At 38.1% G+C, this 16,791-nt stretch overlaps 1 pseudogene; it reads left to right on the top strand.

The window, feature by feature from the left end:
* The first annotated feature begins 3,141 nt into the window (after positions 1-3,141).
* LOC141522674 (phosphatidylinositol-glycan biosynthesis class X protein pseudogene) lies at positions 3,142-10,555 on the top strand (annotated as a pseudogene).
* Positions 10,556-16,791: the final 6,236 nt, after the last annotated feature.

The raw sequence follows: 16,791 nt of genomic DNA, 5'->3' as shown, positions 1-16,791 counted from the left end.
CCTGTCATCAGTTCGGTATTCAAGGACTATCCTGAGAGACCATTATGGAAAATGCCATCCTTATCCAGAGAAAAAATATGGAGTATGAATGCAGAGCAAAGCATACTATGTTGGGGCAGCTAGGTGGCGCAGTGGATAGAACACCGGCCCTGGAGTCAGGAGTAGCTGAGTTCAAATCTGGCATCAGACACTTAATAATGACCTACCTGTATGGCCTTGGACAAGCCCCTTAACCCCATTGCCTTGCAAAAAGAAAAGAAAAAAGAAGAAAAAAAAGCACACCATTTTCAGTTTTTAAAATTCTTATAAGTTGTTTCTTTCTTCTCCTGTTTTTTTCCCCCTTTGGTTTTCATTCTTTCTCAATATGATAAAATTGGAAATAGAGTAAACATGATTATAGTTCTATATCCTATATCAGAATGTTCACTGCTATGGGGAAGGAGGAAGGAAAAAGAGAGTGGTCGAAAAATGGAACTCAAAAACTCGCAAAAAAGAAGGCTGTTGAAAACATCTTTGCATCTAATTAGAAAAAAATTTAAAAAGTAAATTAAAAAAGAATAGAGTGAAGATAAGAACTTATCTTTCCTAGTCCTTCACAGTTCTTATCCTCTTAATGATTAGACTTTGGAAAACAAAGTCTTATATTAAGAGACTGATTTCTTCCTGCCTCCCACAAAATTATGCAATGGGATTCAAGCTCTATTCCTGTAGGTTCTAGAGAGGAGCTAATTGACTTTTCATTTTGTTTTTAGCCCCGTCCACTCATTAATTCATCTAATTATATTTTGGGTGCCTTTTGCTTTGACGTTGTTTTCAGTTCTTGCTTTTTAACAAACAAAATTCACTCAACACGTTGAACATGACTAACAATACATGTTTCAAGCCCATTATATCACACTAGTCCAAGAATAAGAATGAGGTACATTTTTTTCATGTCTTCTCAGGGTGCAGATTAGTCCTTATTATTCCATGTCACTGGATTTCACTTTAGTGACTTTTTTATTTAATTATTTGAATTGTTCATTTTATTATTCAGGTCCTGTTCCTTCATTCTGTATCAGTTCCTACAAATCACCCTACATTTCTCTCAATTCCTTGTGCTTGTCATTTCACATGGGACAAAGAAAATCTTCCAATTTTACAATCTGCTCAACCATTACCCAACTGATGGCCACTGGCTTTGCTTACTTTTTTTTTGCTACCATGAAAAGGAATGCTACAATTAATACTTTGGCACATGTAAGACCTTCCTTTTAGACTTTGACCTCTTTGGGGTACATTTCCATCAGCAATGTTTCTGAGTCAAAGGTTATGAACAATGGGTACTGATCAATTTGAGAAGAGTAGTTCTACAGAAATACTGGGAAAACTTTAAGAAACCCCCCTTTTTAATGTTACCAGGTTTCATATTTTTTTTCTTTTTTGAAAAAACGGGGGGGGGAGATTAGGGAAATGCTCACCAGGCAGTCAATTATCAAGGATCCCTGAAATTCCACTATGTGACTACAACTATGTGAGAGGCTAAGGATCCAAGACAAAAGTGAAACAGTATCTGCCCTCCAGAACTGCCATTCTGATTGGTTTTGGTTTTTATGGAGCAATGGGGTTAAGTGACTTGTCCAGGGTCACACAGATAATAAGTATCAAGTGTTTGAGACTAGATTTGAACTAAGATCCTCTTAACTACAGAGCCAGTACTCCATCCACTGCACTATCTTGCTGCCTCCATATACTGTTTTGAGCATAAATTGATTCTTTAGAGGGTAAAATGAGGTAATATGTTGAGTTTCATTATATATAATAATTCAATACTCTCTCTCCTCCCCCAGAAACTTCTGGGAATTGTGATTCTGCAGAATCCTGATAGTAGAAATAATTATATCTTACCCTGGTAATCTTGTTACTTCATTTATTTTGGCCTCGATTTCCTCATCCGTAAAAAGAGAAGATTAGACTGGATGTCCATTGTAATTCTAAATGTTTGACCTACTAATTGAAATAGTTCTTTTACTCTGTCCAAGTTTGCCACAAAGCTGTGTTCTGGCCTCCCTGTTGTTCCCCATCCATGACATTCCATCTTTATTTAGGCTGTTCCTGGAGGGTGCACTTTTGTCACCTCTGCCTCTTGCAACCTTTATCTTTCTTTAAGGTTCAGCTGAAACAATTTTTTAAGGGAAGACATAGTAGGACAGGAGAAAAAGCACTGATTTTGAATGTTCCAGTTGCTGTCTTTGTAACCTTGGGCAATTCATGAACTTTTTGCAACTTTAGTTTTATATTTATAAATTGAGACCATTGGACCCCTGATCTTTTAGAACCCTTCTGGCTAAGTATTTGGTCCAATGATAAGGAACTTTTTCTTCACTCTCCTAACTGATAGAGTTCATTCTCCATTCCAAATGATTTTGTCTTTACTTCATATTCAACTTGAAGTTGCTTTTCTGTATTGATTTTCTTTAGTAGAATGTAAGGTGTCTCTACTTTTTAATCTTTGTACTCCCAGAATTATCCAGATTAGCGTCTTGTTATATAGAGGATACTTGAAGTTAAGTTGATATGAAATAATTAAATTTGAGACCATTAATATGATTTCTAATCCTCACTGGAGTTAACCAGCGTTGGAACATGATGGATACTGCCATTGAATCATAGGATAGAGCCCCCTTACCTTGTCTACAAATGTGAGGATATTCTTGGACTTCAACTGCAGTATATTCCCCAAGATGGGCAGAGGAGTTGGGCCAGGAGGAAGCCTTGTTCTGTACCCTTTGCTCCATACTAACTGGAAAAACAAGAAAAAGACAATAGCCACAAGGGCAAGCGTGGTGAAGCCCCACAGAGCCATGGAGGATTTAATGAGTCACCAGGTCATGTACCCAAAAGTGGCAATGACTATAGTAAATAAGGGGTGGAACTGACCAGCCAATGGCAACCCTGGGATCTAAGAGCAAGTGGAATTTGGGCTTTTACTTTGATTGCATCATCTGTAGGCAAGGAACAAATTAAATTTACTTCTGGAAGTTTCTTTCTTACTGCTGTGATTAATCCTTATTGAATGAGGATAATTAGCCTCAGAGGTGTCTATGTCTATACAATCTTTATCAGTCATATTATAACTTCCTTCCCTTCTCTAGGCCGTAGATGGATAACTGTACTAATGCAAAATTAAGAAGAAATCTTTTGTCAGTGTATTCATGTGGTAAGAAGGGGAAGAGATTTGCCTTTTACCATGACAAGAGCAGCAAATTGAGGGGTTTTTTTTATCCTCTAGTTTTGGAGAATGACTATTTCACTGTTAAGGACAGTCACAAAGACAGGTCCAATATAGCCTTTTGCTTACTGGAATCTGTGGGTTCTTTCCCAGCATAATATCCAGTGTTCATTGGCCAACTCCTACTATTGGAAGACAACACTTATCCCTTAGAGCAGCAAAGAGAAACCATGTGAAAGGTAACTTGATGTCTGATTGGCAATTGGTGCAGGTTGATTCTCAGCATCCACCCTGAGCTTGGGACAGAGTGCACTCGAGAGTACAATGATCTCTTAAGCCCCTTTCCTAGAGTCTCCAACCCAAGTTGCAGCCAGGTGACTTTATAAGGAATGTCCTAGTCTGTCCTGAAGCCCTTAGGTTTTCTGGTACTGCTTCTATTCATCCTCACAACTTTATTCTAGAAGTCCTATGATGACTGACAAAGATTTGGCTACAGAAGCTTGGGATTGCTGGTCTTTGCTCTTCCAAAATTGATCACGCCTTCAGGGAATGATTATACTTCTTATTGCTCGTTTTCTTTATTTTTTGTTTTGCTTTGTTTTTGTTTTTTTCTTTATTATTTTTCTGGGTTTTCACTCCGTGCTGCCTATATCAGGTTTTAGGTACCCCTAAAATCAGGGTCATCTAGGAAGAGCTTTAAAGTCATTTAAATAATAGAAAATCCTTTCACAGATTCTAGAACCTCATCATCAAAGGTGTGGTGTGATAAGAGCAGTCTACTCAATCTATGTCCCAGGAAAGTTAAACCACATTTTTTCCTCAAAAGGAAACTGAACTTGGAATCTAAATTGAGACTGTCCTTCGAATTTAAATTGAAACTGTACTGGAATTTAATTCATTTAGTAGTTTAAAGAGCAGCTAGGTATACTGGAGTCAGGAAAACTCATTTTCCTGAGCTCAAATATGACTTCAGATTTTTAGTAATTCTGTGTCCCTGGGCAAGTCACTTCCCTGTTTGTCCCAGTTTCCTCTTCTGGAAAATGACCAGGAAGAGGAAATGGCAAAAAGACCTCCAGTATCTTTGCCATGAAAATTTCCATGTTAGACAAAGCATCTCACATGACTGAAAAACAACTGAAACAATAGCAAGGGGGTTTAAAGGTCTGGCTGTTGAAAGAGCCCTGTGGTGACCTGAGCACAAAAGAGCCAAGAGGCAAGAGGTCAGAACTCTCCCTTAAACTTCAGAGCACAGACCAGCCAAATAGGCAGCCAATGCATAGGAAGAGTGCTCTCACCTGAATCTGATTGTCCTTGCTGTCCTATTGCTAAGGAAAGCTCATTTGTGTTAACTGTTATATGGACTAGCAGTGTCTTGTTTCATTTCAATTCTGAGTCAAAAATACTTGATTAGCCTAATTAAATTTGACCTATAATGATACCTGCTTATTATATCTTTTGTGGGCATCAGGATCCAGGAGAGATAGGATTCCTGAACAGGGAGAGCATGAATTCACTTCACTTTGTAAGTATAATCTGTGACAACCTTCCCAGTTCAAAATACATTTTCAGTCTCTTCCAATTGGACCTGGTCAGCACACACTAAGCATACTTAAGACTAGATGGAGAGATCTGAAGCACACATCAGAGTCACAATGAAGAACCAACAGCAATGTTGTTGTCCATCAATGGGGAAATGGTTAAGCAAGTGGTGGTATTAATTTACTGTTTCAGCACTATAAGACATGTTGAACGTGATAGCTAGAAAGAAGGATCGGAAGATTTACATGAACTCATATGCAAGGAAAAATTTATAGAATGAGACAAGATAGTTCTATATACAGTGATTATGATCGAGGACAATAATAACAGAAGAAGCTAAATACTCTATTTATAATGTCCAAGTTGACCAGCACCTCTGCACGTCTTCTCAGACATTAGATGACAAATATTCAGAACCTGAATGAGTAACTTATTAATGAGACTACTGAAAATCTAAAATTTATCTATATTTTTATATTTTATCCCTTGACCCAGTGTCCTTTCCCTCAGAAAAATTGGAAATAAAACTTTACCAGTGGTGCATGTCTTATGGTTGTAATAGTTTATATGATCTCTCAAATCTCTTCCTATTCATTTTATTATATCATCAATCCCCCCCATTTCTTTTTCTTTTTTGTTTTTTTTGCAAGGCAATGGGGTTAAATGACTTGCCCAAGGCCACACAGCTAGGTAATTATTAAGTGTCTGAGACCAGATTTGAACCGAGGTACTCCTGACTCCAGGGCCAGTGCTCTGTCCACTGTGCCACCTAGCCACCCCCTGTTCATTGTTTTTTAATTGTGTTGGGCTCTTCATGACCTCACTTGGGGTTTTCTTGGCAGAGATATAATAGTTATTGGTCATTTCCTTTTCCAGTTCATTTTCAGATGAGGAAACTGAGGCAAACAAGGTTAAATAACTTGCCCAAGGTTATATAGTTAAAAAGTGTCTGAGTTCAGAATTGAACTCCTCAGGAAAAGGAGTCCTCCTGACTCCAGGCCTGTCACTCTACCCACAGATGCCCTAGTATAATAACAACAATGATAATAACTATCATTTATATTGCACCATAAAATCATTGCACATATATTTTCCTCATTTCATCCTCTACCCTGGCAAGCAGATGAGCTTATTATCATTTTAAAGATAAGGAAGCTGAAGCAGACAGGGATTCTCTAACTTGCCTATGGTCAGTGTTCTATGCAAAATTTGAATTCAGGTCTTCCTGGCTCCAAGTCCAACATTCGCCCTACTCTGCTACCAAAACAAATATATCGTATGTGACACTTTTGAATTGCTGAAAGAAGATGAGGACATTTGACCAAGTGTAAAGTCTAGAGAACCTTGCATAAGAGTTTAGATGAAGATATTCTTGGCTGTTCTCAGGATACAAAGGTTTAGCAGAGGCACTTAGAGAAGACCAAACCAACTTCATCAGAGGAAGATGATATAAAAGGAGAATATTGTCATCCCCATGGCTGGAGGAGAATCCAAACAGATAGCAGAAAGTTGGATCTACATAGAACAAATGAGGAGTGCTGAGTCCCTAACAAATGAACTTTATTAACAATTTCTGGGCTATAGGAGCAGAATGGTATGTGGAAAGATAAAAATCAGTTCATTTCTAGGACTTAATAGCCTGACTGCTATCATGGAACCCTATGACTTATGAAAGCCTTGCAAGGCTGCATTGTTTGAGATCCATAGGCATCTTCTTTGACAACAAATGTTTCTTTGTCTGTCTTTCCCAGGATGATGATCTTTTGCAGGGTTGTCAGTAAAGCTAGGACGGTTGTCTGGGTTTTCCCTTGTCCTAAATCTTGTGTATTTTAGTGCCCTTGGTCCCTGATTTGGTAAATCTTAGTCTTTAAGTACAGACAAATCTTAATGATATGGATACCTCCTTACATAAATGTATAGGAAATAAAAGCATAACATTGTGTCTTATTTAGTAGGAAGTGCCCATCCTATGTCAAACCAACTGAGGTTAGGAAATTCCTTCAATATCATGTAAGATAGAGGAGATTATGGGAATACTTTGGGGAACTGGAATGAAGGACATCCACTAATAAATGAGTTTTCTACATAGGTTTATACATCTAGTGATGAAAAGTGCCTGAGATTTCATTTGGTCCAATTTGCTCATTGGGGCAGCTAGGTGGTGCAGTGGATAGAGCACTGGCCCTAGAGTCAGGAGTACCTGAGTTCAAATCTGGCCTCAGGCACTTAATAATTACCTAGCCATGTGGCCTTGGGCAAGCCACTTAACCCCACTGCCTTGAAAAAGACTAGAAAAAGAAAATTGAGGTCTAGAGAAGGGAAGGAACTTGACCAACATCCAAACAGGCTGTAAGAGGCAGAGTAAGGATTTGAATAGAAGTCCTCTGGCTTCCAAATATAGAACTCTTTCTACCATGTGATTTAAAGGTCCCCAATGTAGTGAGAGTTCATGAAAGAATTTGTTGAGAATCTCATAGGTAGAATATCTTGAGGTATGACTGGAACAGGGTCTTAGTGACTTGACCCCTATCCACTGCTCCAGGTAGCTCTTGGCTCTGAATAACCTGCTTCCTCTGAAAATGGCAAGTCATTTATTATTGGAATCTACATAACCTGCACAGAATCTGGGATTATTTTCTAAAATATTCCAGTGTTTAAATAATGATAAATATTATCTTTCTTCCACAGTGAACCAGCAGAATTCTCTAAGGTTCTACTACTCTGCTTGCCCCTTTCTGGTTACCATGTAATATAATTCTGGGAAGGAGACATCAAATACCCTCACCTCATCTTCCAAATCATTGCTCTTACCAACTGCCAAGTAGATATGAAAAATTAGATATGACTTGGTTGAATAGCACTCTTTTTACTCTTGCATATTAATACAGGGACATTTATTTAAGTTTAATGGGGCAGGTGTGTGTGTCTAGTACCTTTAAAGATCCTCATCAACTCAAAGCATACTGTCTTCACCTTTTTAATTTTCTTTTTTTTTTTTGCTTTTCCCTTCTCATGGCTTTCCCTTTTTGATCTGATTCTTCTTTTACAGCATGACCAACATGGAATTAGGTGTAACATGACTGTATATGCATACCTAAATCAGATTACTTGCTGTCCTAGGGTAGGGGGAAGGAAGGGTGGAAGGGAGAAAACCATAAAAATTGTGGGAGTCCAGCCTCTGCAGGGTCCTTGGAACCTGACAGGAGGGATACAGTCAGCAAAATGAGTTGAGTCAACAAGTGGGTATAGGCAGGAGCAGGTTGACTAACTGTCAGCTGCTTAGATTCATTTTTATAGTCTCAAAATCATATGAAACAAGCAAACTAAAATCATTTCCTTGGTTACAAAAGTATACAATTTTCATCATTAATCACATAGTTCATACGGTTACAAGTTTGATCATGTAGTGGTTATAAGTGTGATTATCAATCACATAGTTAATTTTCTTGTCCCTGCTCAGACCGTGATGACCTCAACCTGCCTGTTGCCTAGTTTGTTGCTGCATAGTAAAGTTATTAATTAAACAGAACTTTCCTTATAATAATCTTTGATATAATTTGTTTAATGGAATGCTTCTATGTTTTTGTACCACATATGTAATGTTTTTCGATATGCTCCCTTGACAACCTATAGCGAGGGTAGTTATGTTTGTCCACCTGTCCGTTGACTCCTTCAATAACCAATTTTCCTTTCAGCCCTTGTTGGTAGACGCTACGGTTTCTATGACTTTTTATTCTTTCCCCAATAAACTAAGGCTGTTAGAGTTCACATATTGGTTACCTATACTAACTATTCTCTCACCATCTTCATCATATATTCCTGTGTATGATAAGGGGGGCAAAACTGTTAATTTCCCTGGAATTCTATCTGACCCATCTTGTATCTGGTTTCCCTATATATATTCTGACATCTCCCTGGAACTCCCAGTGCTGTGTCTTCCAAAGATTTCATAATGTTGAAGCCTTTTGTATGTCTCAGGGAGAGGCAATCCTGTTAAATTTGGACAGAGTTCACAATCTGTTTTATTCAAGGAATTTCTCTGAAATCCTTCCTTTATAGTCATTCCATTATTAGGATGAGTAAGTTTTGCAATCAATAATAGACCTATAAATATGGGTATACATGGAATCCCTATATATATTGAAGAAGGAAATGTTCCATCAGGCAGTGTGACTGCCTTGAGTCTTCTTGCTGCGATTGTGTCAAACAGCTTAGAGACCCTGGCTCCCAACAGAAAATGAATGATGAAAATTACCTCTCCATAAAATTTGAAAATAAAGTTGGAAAATATTTTTTTAAAAACCTCATCAACTTGCTAAGATGTCTTGCTGTGAAGGATATTAGGAAGCTGTTTCTGTGAAATTTATGATGACATGTGAAGGAAGTGCTTTGGACATAAGGCAGCAGGCATGACATTCTGTTACTGACCCCCTTTGTCTGCCATGTGTTTGCAAGAAACCTTTTTCCATTGGCTGAGTAGCTATAACTATCAGCATCTTAAAAATAGCCCAAGTGTATATGAATGTTATGGAGTATTCCTGCTTTATAAGAAACCATGAATGGTCTGACTTTAGAGAAGCATAGAAAAAAACAACACAATCTGATGTTCAGCGAGGGGAGCAGAACCAACAGAAAGCTGCACATTAACAACAACATTGTGAACTGGCCAATTATGATAAATGCAGCTCCTCTCAGAAATTCAGAGATCTAAGGTTAGCCTGGGAAACTTATGGACAATGCCATCCTCATGCAGAGGAGAACAAAAACAAACCAGAAAAACCTCAACAGAATCTAAATGGACCCTTTCACTTTTCAAAAATCTTCTCTCAGATTTTAAGGGTTTCCCTCAGAGCAGCCTAGTGAGATAATTCTATTAGAGGAAGCAGAATAAGAGCCCAGAGCCCCAAGCTGCTCCGCCCCCCCCCCCCCCCCCCCCCTGTGCCTCCATCCATCTCCTCCTAGGGTGGGGGGGAGGGCAGCAAGGCCTCGAATTTCTGAAGAGGGGCTTTCAGGGCCTTCCAGCCCAAGCACCTCATTTTACTGAGGAGGGAGCCCAGGGCCAGACAGGAAAAAATGCCAATTGTTCAGAGATTATCCTGATACAAGAAATTGTGAAAGATGGCTTTCACAGAGACTTTTTTATTTTTATTTTTTTTTTAAGTTTTTGCAAGGCAAATGGGGTTAAGTGACTTGCCCAAGGCCACACAGCTAGGTAATTATTAAGTGTCTGAGACCGGATTTGAACCCAGGTACTCCTGACTCCAGGACTAGTGCTCTATCCACTGTGCCACCTAGCCACCCCTCACAGAGACTTTCTAATAAGAGTGAAACTCGGCACAAATATTGAAAATTCACAGACCTGCAATGTTTTGATTAAATATCACTTCCCAACAGCATTATATGTGGACCCATATGAGTTGGCTTCATTCCAAGAACACAATGTTCTAGAGATTTCCAGTGCTCTGAGTGCTTCAGCATGATTTTGCCTGTTCCCTGCCGGTATCACCATCCTGAGGAAAAAGAAGAAAGAGCTTTTGCGATGGTGAAGAACCCAGAATTATTTGTCAGTTGTTACAATGGTGTTCCTTCTCTGAACTGCTTGAAGCAGTATGATATGGAAGCTCCTTGTTCTGTGAGAAATAAGTATATCTGTCAGTGGAACAATGTGAAGTATAAATTGGCAAATCACATTGTCTTGTCGTATGTGTCCTGACATTGCTTGTTACAGTCTTATGTTCTGGTCTCATCTTTACAGCAGTCTTCAAACATGGTAATTTCTCCCTGTGAAAATGTAATATAATGTTTTGTGATAGTCTAAAATTATGGCATTCCTTTTTCAAATAATATTTTATTTGTTTTCCAATTATATACAATAGAAGTGTCTACCTATCATTTTTGGGTAAGGTTTTGAATTTTACAGTCCCCCCCCACTTTGCCTGCCTCTCCCCAAAAGGCAATCTAATAAACTTTATACTGTTTCCATGCTAAAAAAAATAGAAAAAAATCTTCTTTTGTGGTTTTTCTTTCTTTTCCCTTAGTCCTAATTCCTCATACACAGAATGACTAATATGTAAATATGTTAAACATAAATGTATATATATAACTAGACTGTTGGCCACTGGGGGGAGTGGGGTGGGAAGAGAGGGTGGTAGAAAAATGTGTAACATAATTAAATGAATGTGTTGAAAAATTTTCATAACATGAAATTGGAAAAATAAACACACATATATACATGCATACATGCATACACATATAGACATTTACATTCATATATGTATATATATGAATAGTCTGAGTTTGTTGTGGCTACATCTGCATCTGGCAGAGTAAGATGTTCCTTCACCCACACAATATATATTGAAAGACTGCCCTTTTTTTTTTCAGGAACTGGGTAAATATCAACTGCTCATGGATAGGTAGAGCTAATATAATAAAAATGACAATTCTACCTAAACTACCTGTTTAGTGCCCTACCAATCAAAATTCCAAAAAATTACTTTAATGAGTTAGAAAAAATTGTAAGTAAATTCATATGGAGAAATAAAAAGTCAAGAATTTCCAGGAACTTAATGAAAAAAAAGTGCAAAAGAAGAAGGCTTAGTCCTACCTGATCTAAAATTATATTATAATAAAGCATCAGTCATCAAAACTGTTTGGTATTGGCTAAGAAATAGAGTGGTGGATCAGTGGAATAGACTAGGTGCAAAAGCAGGAGATGATTATAATAATCTGCTGTTTGGTAAACCCAAAGAGTCCAGCTATTGGGATAAAAACTCTCTCTTCAATAAAAAAAAACTGCTGGGGAAATTGGAAGTTATTATGGAAGAAAATTAGATTAGACCAACACCTCACACCCTTTACCAAGATAAGATCCAAATGGTTACGTGATTTAGACATAAAAAACAATACCATAAGCAAATTAGAAGATCAAGGACTAGTTTACCTGTCAGATCTATGGAAAGGGGAGCAGTTTATGACTAAGGAACAGTTGGAGAACATCACCAAAAACCAACTAGATGATTTCAATTACATTAAATTAAAAAGCTTTTGCACAGATAAAACCAATGTAACCAAGATCCAAAGAAATGTAGGAAATTAGGGGAACAATCTTTACAACTAATGAATCTGACAAAAGACTCATTTCTAAAACATACAGAGAATTGAGTCATATTTAAAATAAAAAAAGCCATTCCCCAATTGACAAATGGTCAAAAGATATGCAAAGGCAATTTACAGATGAGGAGATCAAAGCAATCCATAGCCATATGAAAAATTGCTCTAAATCATTAGTTATTAGAGAAATGCAAATTAAAGCTTCTCTGAGGTACCACCTCACACCTCTCAGACTGGCCAATATGACCAGAAAGGATAATGATCATTGTTGGAAGGGTTGTGGGAAATCTGGGACACTATTACACTGTTGGTGGAGCTGTGAACTCATCCAACCTTTCTGGAGAGCTATTTGGAACTATGCCCAAAGGGCAACAAAAATGTGCATACCCTTTGACCCAGCAATACCACTACTGGGTCTATACCCTGAAGAGATGATGAAAAAGGGTAAAAACATCACTTGTACAAAAATATTTATAGCAGCCCTGTTTGTAGTGGTAAAGAATTGGAAATCAAGTAAATGTCCTTCAATTGGGGAATGGCTTGGCAAACTGTGGTATATGTATGTCATAGAACAATATTGTTCTATTAGAAACCAGGAGGGATGGGAATTCAGGGAAGCCTGGAGGGATTTGCATGAACTGATGCTGAGTGAGATGAGCAGAACCAGAAAAACATTGTACACCCTAACAGCAACATGGGGGTGATGATCAACATTAATGGACTTGCTCATTCTATCAGTGCAACAATAGGGAACAGTTTTGGGCTGTCTGCAAAGGAGAGTGCCATCTGTATCCAGATAAGGAGCTGTGGAGTTTGAACAAAGTTCAAGGACTATTCCCTTTAATTTAGGGGAAAAAACCCAGATATCTTATTGTCTGATCTTGTCACCTCTTAGACTTCTTGTCTCTTCTTTAAGGATATGATTTCTCTCTCATCACACTCAATTTGGATCTTTTATTAAAGATATTATTTGAGTTTTACAATTCCCGCCCCCCCCCATCTTACTCCCCCCCCACACACGGAAAGCAATCTGTCAGTCTTTACTTTGTTTCCATGTTGTACCTTGATCCAAGTTGAGTGTGTTGAGAGTGAAATCATATTGTAGGGTTCTGGTTTTTAATTTACTCTGCTATTCACTTACGTTTTAAGGGAGAATTCATCCCATTCACATTCAGAGTCATGATTACTAATTCTTTATTGCCCTCCATGCTATCTTCCCTCTGTTTGTAATTTCCCCCCTTCCCCCCCTTTTATCCGTATTCCCTAGTATTTTGTTTCTGAATACCACCCCCTTCAGTGTGTTTGCCCTCCTATATGACTCCTTCCCTTTCTTTCCCCTTTCCCTTTTTCCCTTTTCCCTTCCCTTCCTTTTGTTAGTTTCCCCTTTTCCCCCTCCCCCTCCCTTTCTCCATCCCCCCTCCCCTTTCCCCCTTTTAATACTTGAAAGGTTAGATGTTTTATAAGTTAACTGAGTATGTGTAGGTTGACTCTAAGCCAAGTCAGATGAGAAGAAGATTCAGGTGTTTCTCATCTGCTCCCTTCTTCCTCTCTATGACCATAGGTATTCTGTACCTCTTAGTGTAATGAGATTTACCCCATTCAATCCCCTCCCTCTTCCTGTCTCCTTCCTGTTCCCCCTTTTTAAGGAGGTAGTGTTTTTAGATCACTCTATCTGAGTCATAGAAAATTCTGAGTATCCGTCACTTCTAGCTAAGTACATTCTATCTAATAGAGTTAAAATTCTTGAGAGTTATTAGAGGGAAAGATTACACTTTAAAGAGGGACTAGTGCTCTGTAGAAATTACTCCCTCCAAGGTATTGGGAGAAATGCTTATTCTTGCTGTATTCTGTTGTAAAACACTAACTGGAGTTAAGTGGTTACATAGAACTAGAGTGTTAGTCACTAAAATAGAGGGAAGGGGTAGCTATGTGGTACAGTGGATAGAGTACCAGCCCTGGAATCAGGAGGACCTGAGTTCAAATTCAACCTCAGACATTTAGTAGCTGTATGACCTTAGGCAAGTCACTTAATCATAATTGTCTCCAAAGAAATAATTTTTTTTTAGGTTTTTCCTAGCAATGGGGTTAAGTGGCTTGCCCAAGGCCACACAGCTAGGTAATTATCAAGTGTCTGAGACTGGATTTGAACCCAGGTACTCCTGACTCCAGGGTCAGTGCTTTATCCACTGCACCACCTAGCCGCCCCAAGAAATAAAATTTTTAAAATTACAATGGAAGGAACCTACCTGGTAGGGTCTTGAACTGAGAGCAGAGAAAAGTTATAACCACAAACTCATCTGGGTACTTGAGAACCATGAAAAGGAAATGTAGTGCACCTAGGAGAGGAGGAGGGAAGAGAAGCATCAGTTTCCTCATCTGTAAAACACAGATCAATAATACTTGTCACATGACAGAATTGGGGGGTTTGATAGGCAGCTGGTCAGAGTTCCAATCCTGATTTTAACTGTCAGTCTCCTTGCTCTTGACTCATGACCAGTCCATCTTCATTTTCAATCACAGATATTTTTTTAGAAAGATTTTATTTACTTTGTTTTACAATTTTTCCCCCATTCTTGCTTCCCTCCCCCCACCCCCCACAGAAGGCATTCTGTTAGTCTTTACATTGGTTCCATGGTATACATAATCATAGATATGTTTGATGACATCTTTTTTTACCAATCTTCTTTTGTACTTTCAGGTACTACATTACAATCAAGTCATACAGATCATATCCCTCTCTGTAGCTCTCTGAGTGATATTCCTCTTCTGTTCTTTGAATAAAGAATTTTTCCATGAGCGATGAATAACTATAATTAACTTTAGGTAATCTTTAAGGGCTGAAACTTACTGCACCCTTTGAAGATACCCCCAAATATTGTGGTGATTTTCTGTTTACAAACTCATCTTCCTGGTCAGTCACAGTTATGGTCCCAACTATACTGTGTATACAGGGTCATACTTTTTGGTTAGCTGAAAAGAAAGCCAAACATAGGTTCTCCGGTAATAATTAAGCCCCTGAAGATATAACCCAGGCATAAATTAAAAAAAAAAACTTTTATTAAAACTTATCATTGCCACCTGTGTTAGGAACACATTCCTTTCAAGATATGGGATGGCAGCCAACTGATGGACAGAAATGAGTATGGACATTATTCTCAGAGTATTATTCTACAATATCAATCAGCCATTATTTGGGACTAGGCTCCAACAATGATCTTTCCAATTTGTACAATTTACCACTCTCTCTTCCTAACTCCTTCTCTTCTTTCCTTCACCAACTGGGAGAGAAATTTATTCCAGAAATTGAAGGAGGACACTATAGACTTCCAATCCAGTCAGGTCTCCCATATATTGCTTCTATCAAGATAACAGGAATCTTGGGGCGGCTAGGTGGCTCAGTGGATAAAGCACGGGCCCTGGAGTCAGGAGTACCTGGGTTCAAATCCAGCCTCAGACACTTAATAATTACCTAGCTGTGTGACCTTGGGCAAGCCATTTAACCCCATTTGCCCTGTAAAAAACTAAAAAAAAAAAGATAACAAGAACCATGGTCATGTACAGGGAGAAGTCATATTCACCTGGAGTGATCAAGGATAAGACTTTAAGATGGAGATGGAATTGGAGGAGGGGCCTTGAAGAGGTAGGATGTAGATACATGAGAAAGAAGGGAAAGGTCATGCCAGGTAGATTTCAAGACTGAGTATAGAGAGGCTCTATCCTGGGTACCAGGAGAGTAACAAAGACATGATTGGAGCAGACAGATGATGGGAACCTAATAAAGTTTAGGGAAAAAAATGGAAAAAAAGGTGTGAGTCTTTGCGATATTTTGAAGGGAGCATTTATCTTGGCAGAGCTATAACTAAAATTTAAAAGAAATTGTTTTTGAAGTTGAACAATGAATCAAAGGTGTGGTTATGTTTGCAGGGATACTAAATGAAATCCTGAACTAGATTTCATTGTCAATTAATATTTCTTGCCTTGAGTTTCCTCCTATGTTATCCAATGAGGATGAACATCATTATCTGTAAGATGCTTTCCAAAGCTAATGGTCTGAGTCTGAGTCTGTTGTACAAAAACAAACAGCAAGCGTGGTACCTTCCTATGTCTCTAAGCATCTCATATATGCTGACATTTGGAGATGCATAAGGGGAAGGTAAGGACTTGTCCTGCCTTGGTTTTTGCCAGTCATCTTCACATCTTTAATAGATTTTGGAAAACAAAATCGTATATTGAGCCTTTGGCAAAAGTAGCCGATGGGATTCAAGTCTTGTTCTTAAAGGGTTTGGGAAGAAACTGATGGGCTTCTCATTTTATTTTTTAGCCAAGTTTATTTATTAATTCATTTAATTGTATTTATTAGTTCTTTTGTTTTGACATTGTCCTCAGTTCCATATGAATGGTTCAGAGAACAAATCATAAAAACAATAACTATGAGTGAAAATGAAGAAACAGGATAACAAAATTTCTGGTATTCAGATAAAACAGTACCCAGAGGAAAGCACATATGTATATTAACAACATTGAAACAGTTTATAAACTATAAATTACATGTGCAATTTTAAAACTATAAAATGAACAAACCAAAAATAAGTTAAAAAGAGAAAATCTGGGGGCAGCTAGTTGATGCAGTGGATAGAGCACTGGCCCTGGAGTCAGGAGGACCTGAGTTCAAATGTGGCCTCAGACACTCAATAATTACCTAGCTGTGTGGCCTTGGGCAAACCAAACCACTTAACCCCATTGCCTTGCAAAAAAAAAACCCCAAAGAAAACCTAAAATAAAAAAAGAGAAAATCTTAGAAATTAGAGGAGAAAATTTCAAAGTGGAAAATAAAAAGACTTTGAAAATGAAAGGAGTATCCTTTTTTTTCAGAGTGATTAAAATGGTTTTTATTAAGATATCTTAACAAAATGGCACACCTCTCTCAT

Source organism: Macrotis lagotis, chromosome 4 (genome assembly GCF_037893015.1).
Source record: "Macrotis lagotis isolate mMagLag1 chromosome 4, bilby.v1.9.chrom.fasta, whole genome shotgun sequence".
NCBI lineage: Eukaryota > Metazoa > Chordata > Mammalia > Peramelemorphia > Peramelidae > Macrotis > Macrotis lagotis.
The sequence above is the reverse complement of the archived record's forward strand: the minus strand, read 5'-3'. Positions and strand labels throughout refer to the sequence as shown.